At 39.9% G+C, this 12,680-nt stretch overlaps 1 protein-coding gene and 1 long non-coding RNA gene across 4 annotated transcripts in view; one reads left to right on the forward strand and one right to left on the reverse strand.

Annotated features, from left to right (window-relative positions):
- Positions 1-12,680, forward strand: part of Irsp53 (Insulin receptor substrate 53 kDa) — a 202,918-nt gene that overhangs the window by 834 nt on the left and 189,404 nt on the right. The window lies entirely within an intron of this gene.
- On the reverse strand, positions 390-1,959 carry LOC143375388 (uncharacterized). Of its 2 annotated transcripts, XR_013086887.1 has the most exons (4): positions 1,837-1,959; positions 1,130-1,263; positions 563-630; positions 390-470 (listed from the first exon to the last, which is right to left on the reverse strand). It is a non-coding gene; the product is annotated as an uncharacterized LOC143375388 (long non-coding RNA). The 2 variants fall into 2 exon arrangements; XR_013086886.1 differs by lacking the exon at positions 1,837-1,959 and having other exon boundaries at positions 1,130-1,446.

Here is a 12,680-nt window from a genome sequence, read left to right on the forward strand (position 1 = left end):
AAATCTTTATCTGCGTTTATATTATTTTCAAGTTCGAAACATGTTGAAGGGGATAAGGATGTTTGAAATCTAACCTTATGGTACTAGTTGATAAATACTACATTATTGAGTATGATAAATTGACATTATTGAGTATGAAAATTTTAATTACAATCATGAAGTAAATTTTAAATTTCGTTAAAAATATGATAAAGAGAGTTCTTGCAGTTAAATTATAACACAGCTCAGTTAGTAACTTGTAATTTCATAAAAGATCCAAGAAAAGGTTCAACAGAAAGTTCAATAAAATCTTCTAAACACAGAGTTTCCTCTTGGAAGTGTGTTTTCCAAAATGCAAACTTGTCTTTTGCATTAGTTTGTGACAATAAATATTATAATATTGTGTATTCTATAGATAAAATGTGGTTATTTTATTTGCTCATGTAACAGGATTACTTTCTCTTTCAGCTGTTGAAATAATATCTCTTCGTCTGCATCGTTCCCTGAAAAATAGGACACATTTATTAATTATTTATAAATTATCACACATGCTCATATGTTAAGATCATTGAATATGCAAAACCGTACCTGAAAGTTTGTGCGTATATAGTCTGACATAGATCACTCTGCATCATCTTCTGCTTCGATTATCTGTAAATATATATAAAGCCACATTTTAGTTATACGACTTAACGTAGAACTTACTTATGTAGAAATAGAGTGGCCTTCTGCTACAGTGAGTGTAGAGACTACATAATGTGTCTGAAGGAGGGGACAGTGTATGGCAGAAAGTCTTGTTGCAGGAAATTTAAATGCTAATGGTAATAATTCAGCAAAAATGAACGAACAGATCCAATATTTTTAACGCACAATTTATTGGTGTTGGAATAAAATTAATTTAGTATGTTTAGTGGGGAATTGAAATATTATTAATGGGAATCTAAGAAATTTATGAATTAATGAATAGCGTGGCAACTAGGTACTGTGGATTTTATTTCACAAAAGATTGAAAAGCATCAAGGGAGATGTGTTTTCAGCGTACTTTCTTCACTAATTTCACTTGCTCTACATTGCAAGCAGTTCACCATAAATAATCTATTTTCTGAATAATGCTCAATGCTATGTCTTTTGACAAATGTAGGCGATTTACCTTATTTAACAAGTTTCCAGAAACTTGTGCGAAACAAGATGTTCTGTCTATCTATGTAATCTTCTCCGGACAACCTCCAAGCCTGTGCATCTCCTTTGTTTCTATCCATCCAAGCCTGTGCGTCCCCTTCATTTCTATAATATAATATAAGCTTTACATAAAAACTCTAAATTGCTGGTATACAAATATCTGGCAATTTAAATACAATGCAATGTGTTACAACAATATATTATTTTGCACATGCATGGTATAAAATTTCCAGAAACTTATGCGAAAGGAGATGCTTTTCTGTCGAATCTTCTCCGGACAACTTCCAAGTCTGTGACTCTACATAAGAAATCTATTAAAAATATTTTGGCTACTTACCTAGTTAATTGAGACAATAATTCAGTCTCCTATGTATATTTTGTACATGCATAGTACAAATTTCCAGAAACTTATGCAAAAGGAGATACTTCTCTGTCGAAGCTTCTCCGGACAACTTCCAAGTCTGTGATTCTACATAAGAAATCTATTAAAAATATTTTGGCTACTTACCTAGTTAATTGAGACAATAATTCAGTCTCCTATGTATATTTTGTACATGCATGGTACAAATTTCCAGAAACTTATGCAAAAGGAGATACTTCTCTGTCGAACCTTCTCCGAACAACTTCCAAGTCTGCGACTCTACATAAGAAATCTATTAAAAATTTTTAGCGAGTTACCTTGTTAATTGAGACAATAATTCAGTCTCCTATGTGGTGTAAAAACTCGTGACGTTTCAAATTTGGACAACTTACATTATTTGACACTTGGTAGGTTATAAAATTCAAAATAGTATACATAGGTATATATATATACGAATCGACGAACGAAACATGTGTTTGTTCATCGGTGTGCGTGTAACGCGTATACGTATTATGTTTGACGAAAAAATTCCTTGGAGAATCAGAATCAGAAGAAAAACCATATCGTAACTAACAGATCCATGAGACGATATTACGATATCTCTGTTATGCGTGGACCGATTTTATTGAATTTGGTCTTATTCGAAAGCTTATATGCGGTTTACATAAGAAAAATGCCTTTAAATTTAGGAAATATTACAGGCGTGATGAGATATTAACGAAATTTAATAACGCTACCGCGTCTCTAGATCTGAACTTTTTAAATGTCGTTCGCACTCAATTTTGGAGATGCTTGACTTCTGAGAGAAACTCTTCGTTACAGAGAAATCATTTCCCGTAGCAAATTTATTTACACGATGAACAAAGACAATATAAGAAATACCTTTCAGTTTCCACGTGAAATGTGAACCATTTAACCAAGTATTCGCGTCAGACATAGGAACTTCTTTTTTTTTTTAAGTAATACTTCCAAAAACTCCTTAGTTCAAATTATAAGGAATATAATCTTGCCCACGGAGGCATGAACATTATAAGATTATCATCGAATCGAGTTCATATGTTCCGACCTAATAAAAGCGACACGATTTCAAATAAAACTGCTTCGCTGCACCACAGATACATTCATCTTCCGCATTTAGCCACGTATTATGGTCTAAATACGACTCCAGTTTTTCCTGCTGGAACCACACCAGCCGTGAATTATTTGTCATTTTGTAGGAACATAAATTCTGTTTTGGTGCTGACATTTGGTAGCGTTCAATATACGTTCGGTCAGTGAGTTTTCTCCTCGCGCCAATAATTTGGGGCTACGCGATATGTCACGGTGAAAAACAGAACAGCTATTTTCACGGGGACGCATATACGTCTTCATCAATGGAATACGATATTATCGTGATCCGATAAATTATTGTCAATAATCGTCGATACACTAGCGTACTATTAGAAGTTGAATTAGGAAATATTTAACATAGTATTGCCATTATTTTAATTGCTTAAAGTATTCTATAGAGGTTTCATAATTTGGTCCGGGTGATTAAAAAAGTGTGAATAAAAGGGGGATTGCACAAAATATGATTTTTATAATTCGAAGCTATTCTTCATTTCACTTGCAGTCTCGATTTTATTACAGGCCCACCCTAATCTGTTCCCGAAAACGTAGAAATCGAAACTTATCACTATTCTTAGTTTTAGAAAAAACAGCTCGCAATAATTGATCCACTTTGTCTGGTATTTTTTATAGAATTCTGCCCCATACTAATTGATTTAAGATTCGTCGCGGTTAAGGGTCTGCATCTATACGTAACACAGTAATACCACGATTCTATCGTGAATAGGGCTGTCTAAAGTCGAGTGATGAATTAAGATCTTAAGGAGGAATACGTGTTTTAACAGTAAGTTCGTAAATCTCGCGTTTACGGGAGTAGAACTTGGAGTAGTTAACTTCGCGTTTCGTGTGCCGAAAGTAAATGTTTAGTTTTCATCTTTCCCCGTGTCCAGGGGGAAAATACGCGACACGTAAGTTCGCCAGAATGATTGATAGCCCGAGATAAAACGAAACAACCGAGCGGAGTTCCGCGCGAAACTTTTCGTGTTCCGGGCTAATCGAAAGGAGTTTCTTATCGAGGAGCACAGCGGTCGAAACTCAATTTCTGTTGAGTCACATCGCCAACTCTTGATACGTGCTCTTTTTGCAATCCCCTGTGTATTAAACTCTACAGAGGTTTAAATAAAAAAAGTAACCGTCTCGTTCGTGCATATGAAATCTCGTTTTTCTGAACTCGGAGTGCGGCGATTTATATCGGACACGTCGTTAAGCAGCAAAAAGTCGAAGCTTCTCTTCTGCATTATTTTTCAAAAAGAATCTCCAGTTTGTTATTTAAATGATCCTAGTTCGCGGTATGAATACTCAAGCGATGCGCCTTTATAAAAAATGCTTAAATTATTAACGAGCGACGTGTCCAGCACTTCATTTTCTAAATTCAGATTCAAGGAAGTCTAAGTCATTTTAATACGTAGAAGTTTGTATTTGATTACGATCTACCTTTTACTGGGGAAACTTTATTTCATATGCAGCAACGTGATAAAGCGAGCGCAGCCGAAGCATCAAAGTGAGTATTAATTCCAGCGAATAAATACTTGATAAAAAAGCACAGAGTTAGAAGAATCGCACGAATATTGGGGAAAGCAGGGGTAGAATTAATTATAAATGTCGAATAATCGATAGCCGATAAATTATGTTTCGAGCCAGCGCTAAAAATAAACACGTGTTCACTGTTTTGCATACCACGAAAATTGCGGGGCGTAGTATTTCAGTATTTCATGGAAAATATATTTCCAATTCATACGCGACAAAATCTGCCCAACGGTTGCAGGCTACTGAAATTGATAATAACAATGAAACACCGTGCAATTATTCGAAACACTAACAAACAACAGTTTCCTTCCATATTCCTTTAAAAACATTATTCATCAAATAAGTGAAACGCGATTAAGTTCATAGTCGAAGCGAGGCTCATCGAAGCGTATTTTAATTAACGTGAAACGTCCCCAGCAAGTGGTGCAGCGATGACAATTGGAAGTCCCTGGTTCATTTATAGGGAAACACCTCTGAGCATTTTGAAATCTTAAGAGGCTGGTGCAGCAAGCGGTAAGAAGCTGCGTTAATAACGTAGCATTGGAGGCAGACCACGGGAGATTGCTTTTCCTATTTAGGGGGGCATCCTCTGAAGGCCTTCCCTCGTCGCGCACTTTTTTGATTATGCAAATAAACCGTTGCACGAATATTACATTTCACTGCAAATAAGTAGCGACGTTTCCGCTGATGACGTCTTAACTGGGGATTATCCTACAGGCGAAGGGGTAGTCCTTTGAAGCGATCGCTTTCAACTTAAAACTGCGCACCTGCGGTCTTCGTCAGTTTTATTTGGCCGTCTGTTTCGGAATTTCCCTCGTTTCCTCTATTTTTCGAGGGATGTGGAAGGCAATTTATGAATCCGTGAAATGCACCTCGCTGCTTTCCCAATGAAACGTGATGCAGGTCTTTATTAGCTCTCGCAAAATATCGCGCAGAAACCCCTTTAGCGAGTATTCAGAATTTTTGTCCTTAAACTACGAAGACGTTGGCGAATGAATATTTGTCTTACAATATTTTAAAGACGTAATACCTCGGCTTCAAGTTCATGGGAAGCGTCGAGGTAATTCGAATGAAGGTTGACAAAATTGAAAAGTTTCTTTAAGAAAGATCAATGCAAGAAGTTCCTTCCAATCCCTATCGGTGACTAAACTATATAAAAATTCAATTATCCTTACCTCTGTTTTATGTAGCTATTAATTATCGATATCAGAACTTCAATCGAACTCGATCTTGCTTCCCAAAATCCAGGATCGAGCCTGCTTTAACTTTTATTAAAGTCGGCTACATCGTACGCGGAATGTTTCCCTCTGAAATTTCGATAGAAAATTCCGCTCGCTCGGTCGAAAGGGGTCAATTTCCTCGAGCTCGAAGCGCGCTCGAAACAAGCTTCGTAGAGATCAGGAAACAAGGCTGATGCTTCTGCGGGGCCTTGCCGGCAATTAGAAAGCTTTAATTAGCAGAAAGGGAGAAGACAGTCGTAACGATAACGCGATACGGAAACGACTTCGGTCTTGTACGAAAGTACCTGCCATGCTTTTGTCGCTAAAATGAGCGCTACGTTCCGAGCGACCGATCAAGAGACAATAATCGAGACCGTTTCATCCTCCAGGCTACCGTTCTCTTTTGGAGCCCGCCGTTAACAAGCGCAAGGCAACGGAGTCCCGCGAATTCAAACTTTCCTGCCGAGAAAAACGTAATTCGCACCCTCGGAAAATTTATGCAGATCCCGGATAAGATTATGCTGGAGCAAAAGTCGTTGAATGCAGGCGACAAAACTATGCATATTCCATTTACAACGACTCCGGGAAGAGTAATATCACTTTACCCGGAGCCAAGTGAAATCTTCTTCTCACTTGTAAATAGGTATTACTAATTAGCTGCTGGGAAGCTTTAGACACTTCGAACTTGACGATATTTTAATAATGTTTTAACCGATGTTTTTCTGCGAAAATATTACGGTATCCTCCGTGGAGCTTTTTTCTTAAACGAAGCGGGGATAGAGGGTCTCCTTTATCGCGAGTCGACTTGATTGATCACATCGGAGGCAAACAATAAAACACAATTTTTCATCCTACCAACGCAGTGTCAGTTCGTATTATAGGATAGCAGGCATTGTATTTCAAGAAGCTAAAGAACAATTTCCTCGGAAGGTGCGTTCGTTCTCATCCAGGACCATTTTATCCTCTCGCGATCGTAATTTCCTTCCTTAATCAGAGCGAATATTCGTTCTCATTGCGCGGTGTTTTATCGTTCCGAGCTCGTAATTTCCCCCCTTAAAGCGCCGTAGCTTCGCTTCTAATCGACGGATAATAATGGCTATCATTTTTCCCCGTTTTTCACTGCAGATGTTATGGTTTCGTACACCGTTATATATCCAACTACTTTCAACATACATGCTGCAAAAGAAAAACACTCTAAACAACATGCGCAAGTATGTTTCTTCCAATGGCGCGCGTAGAGGAGGTCTAAGGGGCTCTGTCAGCCCCCGAAGAAAGGGCTTTGTAAAAATAAAAGAAAACTGAATTTTATTTGTTTTAAAAAAAATTGTATAATCACCTAATGAATTTCATTGAATTTGCATTAAGAATATTCTTATCCGTTCAACTCGACTCCCCCAAGATTAAATCCTGAGGGCGGCACTGGTTTCTTTCATAAACATTTCTTGCGCGCCGAATAAAATATGGAATATCTGAAATTTAATTCTCTACAAATAATCAGTATCGTAATGCTACGAATTGAAAATAAAAGGTGGAGAAATTTTACGAGCCTTGGAGTTGCCCTCGATCGCGTTTATTTTGACGGGCCATTCGTTTCGTTTCGTTAAATGGGCATTTAGGGGCACGAAAACGAGCAACTGAAAGGATCGGAAGGAACGCTAATCGAATGTGTTCCCCCCTTTAAGCTGATATTGACTGGACGTCCTGTACTTGCGCGGGGATTAGTTGCGGATTTATTTCGTAGGTTCGCGGGCATAAATCAGATCGCGTTTACTGTTATGCTCGCGCTAGAATAACCGTTCGCAGCTAGATATATCGCGTCGTGCTCGCTGGAAAATCGGCAGCTGTGCTGAAAAATTTATATCTGCCTACGGTAAGCCGATTAAACATTCTCATCGATCGCTGAGAAAACTCTGCTCGACCGTTTCGTTTTGGTCGGCCAAGGCGCAGCGAGAGTTCCTGCGGGAAGGAGGAAATTTCTGAGATGATGTTGAGCAATAGCCACAACTGGATCGGCATCCCTGTCGATTAGTTTCATAGGTACACGATGCATATCCTTTTTTTCTTCTGGGGAACCTGTAGTTTCTCTCAATCGAGTGGTCGTTTCTTGTCACTGGCAGTTCCTTTCACCGCGTCAAAGCGCGTGCTTTTTGTAGAGCGGGAGGAAAAGTGTGAAGAAATTTTTTAAATTTTTTCTGCATTCTTCCGTGTTATGTATGCTACCCTCCGTTAAAATGTCATATCTAGCCATTCGGAACAACCGAGGAAATTGAAGTTTTATCATTTTTCTTTCTGCCGTCCTTGTTTTTCTTCAGCGAATTTAAAAATGTCATTATTTCGTAAGAGCTTAATATAATTTTTTTGTAATGTATTTAATATTAACGTAGAAATTAAATAAATGCTTCAGATAGGAAATTTTAACCATCTGGAAAGCAGATAGGTTAAATAAATTAGACTGCTTAAAAGACGCGTGGAACTTCAAGTATTTCAACATACGTTGAAAAATAAAAAAGCGCTAAATAGGACATTTTAACTAAGGAGGGCAGTATGACTAACCTTGCGCAGGTAGTAAAAAAATTATTGCTAGAGGCAGAGATTTGACGCAGAAGCTTGAAATAAAAGGGTCAACGTAAGTACTGTTGACACGCTTTATTTTAGAATATACATAGAACACTGATGGTGTTTCTGGAGTCTCGAATAATAAGTTCCACAAAAGTATACCTACTCGTAACATAATCTTCGGTCCTGCATAGAGAAATAATTTGTTCGTTGCAATCTCAAGAACAAAATCCTTTGAAACTTTCCGTGAAGGGTAAATTAGAATACTACTAAATTTCACAAACTGGTATCACAGTTTTGTATGAACCGACAGAGCAAGACATTGATGTTTATTAAACCCAAGTAGAGTCCATCTATTACCAAGAGAGTGAAATATTGATCCGTCTATATGCAGTAAAGGTGCAAATCTACGATGAGAGAAAAATATCGTGTCTCACGTGAGACTTCAATCTCTTGCGACAATTATTTCATTATTTTATTATTTTTTAATTATTCTGTCATTAGTTTCATAAAATTAGATTTTACATGATTTATATACTATAGTATATATATGTACTTTTTCACCGATCAAAATCTGATACAGTCAACACGAAGAATTAATTATCAGCAAGTAGATACAAATCTCAAGAAAGAAGTTGCGATTAATTAATCGTAGTTAGCTCGTTCTTAATTCGCCAGTATATTCATATTTACAAGAATCCTCCGTTCATCTCCTTCAATTGCTACAAGATCCACGGTGCTTGTTTTCAAACCTCTTTAGCATTGCTGAACGGAAGCATTGCTATGCAACAAAATGACGCGGAACGTACAAACGAGAAGTATGAATAATTCATGTAATAATTGCATTCATATCTGAAATTATCTCGAAGCAGTCTCACCCCCGTCGACCTGTTCGACAGTATAATTGAAATAGCTGCTTGCGCTGTGCGTACAGCGCGCGAGGTCGAGATAACGTGTAATCCTAATTAAAAGCTTTCGCGGAACTTTACAGTTCTCGCCACTTACTGTTAGTTTCTTCATTTCATTACGGCATTAATGCTAGGGAAACGCACACGGCTCGCGGGTGGCGCGTAGTGCGTAAAAGTTGCTGGAAAGCTCGGAAAACTGCCGTCAAGGAAATTGCCCCGTGGTTTGCGCTCGCGTCGCTAAATCTTTTGTACTTAACAGCTCAAGGAATTCGTTTACGAGAGTCTTCGTAATTTCCTGCAGTTCAAATTAACCTCCTTTTTTTTCCCCCGCGAGACAAAATCTCATGAAAAATTTCCGCAGAGTAATTCGCACACTCGCTCTCCAGGTCATCGAGGTTTGGACAAGGGTGTACGGTTGAGTTAGGTATGATTTGAAAAAACGAGAGTGTCGTGCATAATTTATTAAAATTCGTCGATTTCAGCGAACGCGTCGGGTTTCTGGCGCACGCAATACGGAAAATCCTTTGCATTTCCTTTCACCAATTAATTGTAACGTAGAAGGCATTGTCTTATTACGTGGTATTTAGAACGAGAGATCAGTGAAAGGTTCCACTATGCGCGTTACCGCAAGCAGCGATATACATATTTCATTTCGGATTTGTATGCAGAAATTTGAAAGGCGCGTTATTGTACCGAGCCTCGTAATTATTAACATCTATGCTTCGCTCGAGTAGTACGTTTGAAAATGTGGACTCGTTAAACTTCGATGCTGTTTTTCAGTGAATAAGTTGGATAAGTTGGAACTCGTATCCGCTTGTCGGTTATTAAAATCCCGAATAATGAGACGAGAGGAATTTGTAGGGGTGTAATATGGTACTCGCCATTTAATAATTATAAATCGGTTAAAACCTCGAAGCAGTTCAATCGCTTGAAACCTACGTAGTGATATGATGAGAATATATTCCGCAATTAACTGAAATGAATGAAACTCCAATGTTATTAAAACATAGAGGAAGCTTGGATTATATTAAACTCATACGCTTATGCCATTGTTATAGGAATTATAATCGTGGAGTGTTTGGGAATTTAAATTGTCTGTTTTCCATCGTTACGAGGAATTAGTTAAATATGAATAAGAAATCCAACTCTTTAATTGAATGCAAATAGGTGTTTATGAAACAAATCGCTTCGACGTCCAACATGTTTCACGATTTTTATTAAGAAAAAAAAACGAAATTAGAAAAGAAAGCACCCACAGCAAAATCAGAATTTAATACAAACAATGCACGTCCGAGTTTTCGTATATTAAAATTATATGGAGGTTCTGCATATCTCTTTCCCAAGTAATCACAATTTATTCCACCGCGAGCTAGTGTTCGAAGAATTCTATCATTACGAAACTGTTTCTCCCAGTTAGAAATTTTACAGTAGAAAATCAGCAGAGCTGGCGAACATAATTGTCGCATTCGCTGTCGAACATCGTGAACATGCATGGGAATGTGGCCGTATTTACATTTGACGACGTCGCGTCGCCGCCGCAGTGCTCGTCCCTTCTCGTTCCTCTTTTTCCCCGAAATTGAAACAAACACAATAAACGACGAACCTCGGGCAAGACTTTATTGCTTTAACGTGAACTCTCCGTTACTGTTTGCTTTTTTTACCCCCTTGTTTTTCCCTTACGAAGCTATTCTCCACCGATCCCGCTTTCCCTCTCGTTTCGCCCCGATCTTCCGCCACCCCCGTTTGGCGGAAGAACATTCGCGGCGGTTTTGTGCCCCGCAGAGCGAATGATAATGCACCCTTTTAAATGAAGCCGCGCTATCGACCCTTGCTCGTGGCCAGAGACAAGGCATTGATTGCGGCGAGCAACATTCTTTTGTGCAGCATGTCACGGAACTTTTGTCCCCTAGGAAACTGTGTTCGCCGTGCACTGGCACTGTCAGGCCTCGGAATTTATTCTATACCACCAAAACGTCGGTTTGTATTCGCGCCGCGACTGATAGAGGATCAAATTGATCGCAGGGCTTCGGTAAAGCCCGTTGAAACTACTACGTTGTTATAGAAATTGGCGAAGTTCTAACTACCGTTACGAAGGTATAATTGTCGAAGGCTTTGAGTGGAATTCGATATTGGATAGTCAAACACTGGTCATATTTAATTTCAATTTGCATACCGGTTGATGTTAAGAATCCTACAGAGCCTTGGGATTGTGCCAGGATTTTGGTGAGCATAAAAAAGTTTAGCTCATTTCAATACTTAATTATGATGAATATAAATATCGCAGTATGTGAGCTTTCTCTTTCTAAATATTATAACAAAACTATAGTTACTGGTTGGTAACAAAAATCGATTCGTGGCACTTGGGGGTGACTGTCCTCGATTGTGAAACATTCTTCTCACATTCTTTTTACGATCGAACGGGTGTCGCGTACAGACGATCCCCGAGTTATTTAAAAGCCGTACCGTTATCGAAATTTGGAGCGTTTCCCGACCGCCGATCCACCGGCACGATCGAAGATTACCCGTGAATACATTAAACGCCGAAAGGTACACCCACACGGGGGAGGGGGGAGGGGGGAGGGGCTGCTGCAGGTGCACGGATGTCGGTGAAGTCACACACGAGCCCGTGTTACTGCCTGCAGGATATCAGGACCGTTTTATAACTGTTACGACAGAAGAGGCAGGACGGCATTCCATCGTCGGCCCGATTTGAATGCGACCTCACGAACAAATCCCGATAATTCTCCGCGGGCGCACCTTCCACATTTTTGTTTTGTTCAATCGAGGTCCTTCTTTCGTCGCCGTTCATACAGAAAGGAAACGCTAGAAGGAAAAGGCGAAATGGTAAAACTTCACTGACCGTCGCGATAAATTATTTCTTTCCTGCATGATACCCTTCCTTTTATTCCCCGTTCGCTATATATCGACGAAAGTACGCGAAAGAAGCTGGCCAATACAGCACGCGACCAGGAATTTGTCCTGAATTCCACGAGCCGGTACGCCTTTCTCACGGGAAAGAAGTGTTTTATCGGGTTTCTCGCAGAAAGTATCACCTCGCCCGTGCCCACTGATACGGAAATCGCTTTTCCCAGCTGGGAAATTTATTGGACGTTCCTCTGTACCTACCGATCCACCTCTTACCCCCGCCAAATTGGTATCGCTATTTATTAATGCCACCGTCCCTCCTCGGGACGGGTCGAAAATTTAGCGGAATTCCTGCGGAATGTTTAATTCACGGGGCTCCGTTTCTCACGCTGGTTTTATCGAGATTGCATCGCGCGCCCTTGCCCGCGGCCAGATATTTGCTTGAATTCGTTAGGAATAATTAATTTAGGAACGGGCACGCCCCGCGTTGCGTTTCCACCGAGAGCGTTCTACCTCCGTGAATTTTTTATATTTCATTCGTATATTTCGATCCGCCCCAGAAAGAGATCCACCCCCACCCCCCGTCCCCCGTGAATTCCCGAATTCCAGCCGGTCGAAAAAGTCCTGCGCGATACCGTTCGAGGGCGCATTTTCCGGGGAATTTCTCTAATTTCATTTCTCGCTGGTAGCTTCCGTTTCGATTGAATTTATTTCGACGGCCATTGCGCCCCGTCTCTCCGCGTAGCTCCGGCTATTCGGGGAAATCCCGATTTTTCCGAGGCGCGGGTATCCCTGAAACTTCGTGTCGTGCGCGCGGCCACGCGCAAACACGCGCGAGCGTCCGCGCGCGTCGCTAGACCAGAAGGTTTACATTCTATGAATGCCGCAGGAATTACAGGCTCGTGGAACGTGATGTCGTTTCGATTCTGCGATGTTCGCGCGCCAGCAAGACACGAAGTCTGCGTTTCATTGTCTTCG

Source organism: Andrena cerasifolii, chromosome 12 (assembly GCF_050908995.1).
Source record: "Andrena cerasifolii isolate SP2316 chromosome 12, iyAndCera1_principal, whole genome shotgun sequence".
Lineage (NCBI taxonomy): Eukaryota > Metazoa > Arthropoda > Insecta > Hymenoptera > Andrenidae > Andrena > Andrena cerasifolii.